Source organism: Neodiprion lecontei, chromosome 4, assembly GCF_021901455.1.
Source record: "Neodiprion lecontei isolate iyNeoLeco1 chromosome 4, iyNeoLeco1.1, whole genome shotgun sequence".
NCBI lineage: Eukaryota > Metazoa > Arthropoda > Insecta > Hymenoptera > Diprionidae > Neodiprion > Neodiprion lecontei.
Genome location: NC_060263.1, coordinates 11,848,080 through 11,850,579, shown reverse-complemented (window position 1 = coordinate 11,850,579; position 2,500 = coordinate 11,848,080). Strand labels below are relative to the sequence as shown.

Below are 2,500 nucleotides of genomic sequence, written 5' to 3'. Positions count from 1 at the left end.
GCCCGTCCAACAGGCCACCTGGTCGTCCCCTCGTAGCAGGCCGGAGCGCGAGGACAGACGACCCTAATCTTATCCGTGCCACAGAGCGCTTCGTTCTGGTTGGGGCGCTGCGTAAGGTGCAGCGTTGCCCAAAATGCTTGCAACACGGCCAGACTATCATCTGTACCGAGAGCAAGCAGCTAGACAAGCACATCAGAGAGGAGCATCCCACGGTCTGCACTCTCTGGCAGTGCGAAGTCTGCAACCGAACCTTCGATAGGGTTCATGGGTGGCGCATACACCTTACGAAATGTGCGCCCCAACAAGTGAACGAAGCGCCAAAACCGTATTCCTGCGCCCTCTGCGACCTGACTTTCGAGACTCAGAGGGGTCTGTCTACACACGAGAGACATGTGCACCCCGTCCTGAGGAACGAAAAGCGAGTCGCAATCGCGGAGAAACCGGCGGCTCCAAGCGGTCGAAAGGCCACGGTCTGGTCGGATGAGGAGCTCGAACGCCTTGCTACACTTGAGCTGCGTTTTGGCGCCGAGCGCCTCATAAACGTTAAGCTCAGCGAGTTCTTCCCCGGCCGATCGTACAAACAGATATCGGATGCACGCCGGCGTATCCGCGATCAGAAGGAACGAGGAGCGCGAGCCAGAGCAGAGCCAACCCACGAGGAGGAGAACCAGGACCACAATCCTGTTCCACCGAATCTGGGGGCAGCTGAAGACACTGCTGCGATACTGGCCGCGCATGTAACGAGTGAGCCTCTGGTACCTGATCGCCCTATAGGACCAGAGGACGCACCACTCATTAGAGAGGCCCGCAGGAATTACGGTGAGGCAGGCGAATGGTCCGAGTGGACCGGCTCCTTGCTGCGGCTTCTCGACGCTAACGACTTCTCGGAGCAAAGCATCGAGGCCCTGTATGATGAGCTGGTACGCCGGATCAAGCCTGGCTCGAGAGCACCGAGAGGGCCGCGCTTGATTCGTAGTCACCGTCGGGCGAGGCAGAAGCCGCCCAACAGAACCGCTCGGAAGAAGTTCGCCTATGCCAGATGCCAGGACTTGTATAACAACAATCCGAAGCGTCTGGCCGAGGCAGTAGTGTCTGGCGATTCCTCTGTTCTGGAGCCTAGCCAAAGCCCACCTGTGGGGCCGACGCGACAGCTCTATGAGCAGCTCTGGGGCGAGCCGGGACCAGACACAACTCTACCCCCCGGGGTAACAGAGTTTGTGTCAATCGAACGCCTTTTGGTCCCGGTAACCGCCTCGGAAGTAGAGGGGAAACTCGCCAAGACCAGTTCTGGGTCGGCTGCTGGACCTGACGGAGTGACGCGGGCGGACCTCCAACCCAAGCAAGCGTGCGTTGCCCTCTCCAGGCTTTTCAATGTTCTGCTCCATGCCCGACACTATCCTAAGGCATGGAGAACAAACAGAACTACGCTTATCCCGAAAGCCGGCAAAGACGCCTCAGACGTTAAGAACTGGAGGCCAATTACCATCAGTTCGATGATCAGCAGGGTGTTTTCATCCTTGCTAGATCGAAGACTGAGAGGCGTCTTGACGCTGGACTGCCGGCAGAAGGGATTCACGGAGGAGAATGGCTGCCATGCGAACATTAAATTGTTGCAGGCAGCCTTATTGAACGCAAAAGTGGAGGGCGGCGTGATATCCATTTTGGACGTCGCAAAAGCCTTCGACACTGTCCCTCACTCCTCCATCACGCAAAGCCTGGAGAGAAAGGGTATCCCACCGTCGATCGCCACCTATGTGGCCGATATGTACAGGGGCTGCGGCACGACCATCAAGTCGCAGGATGGCGAGGTACAAATCGAACTGTTGAGAGGAGTTAAGCAGGGCGACCCGCTGTCTCCTCTCATCTTCAACCTCGTCATCGAACCCCTGCTTGAACGCCTGCAGAGCGAGACGTTGGGCATATCCGTGAGCAACCAGAACCTTTCGGTGCTGGCGTTCGCGGACGATCTTGTCCTTCTGTCAAGCGACGCAAAAGCGGCACGCCGGCAGATCAAGACGGTGAGCGAGTACCTGGAGAGACTCGGCATGCAGCTCTCTGTCGAGAAGTGCGCTTGCTTTGAGTATGTCCCAGGTGGCAAGACCTGGTTCCTCAGAAACCCGCGCATTACGGTTCATAATCGAGCAGTTCCGTATGCGCCACCTGAGGACGCCCTGAGATATCTGGGGGTAAAGGTCTCGCCCTGGAGCGGCATACTCAACGCGTTTGAAATTAGGCCTCTGGAGGAAGCAATCGGGAGAATTCGAGCGCTTCCTCTCAAGCCAATGCAGAAGATCAATCTTCTGCAAACTTTTATTCTGCCTAGGTTTACCTATGGCCTGATAAGCAGTCCTCCCCCTAGGGCCGCTCTTGAACGTATCGATCGGTTGATCCGTACCAGTACTCGGGAGATCCTGCATCTCACGCCCTCGACCAGTGAAAAGTTTCTTTACACTCCGAGGCGCGAGGGGGGCTTGGGTCTTCCCGAGCTGGGAAAGATCGT

At 57.2% G+C, this 2,500-nt stretch overlaps 1 pseudogene; it reads left to right on the top strand.

Moving 5' to 3' along the window:
- Nucleotides 1-2,500, top strand: part of LOC124294305 — a 9,644-nt pseudogene that overhangs the window by 4,114 nt on the left and 3,030 nt on the right.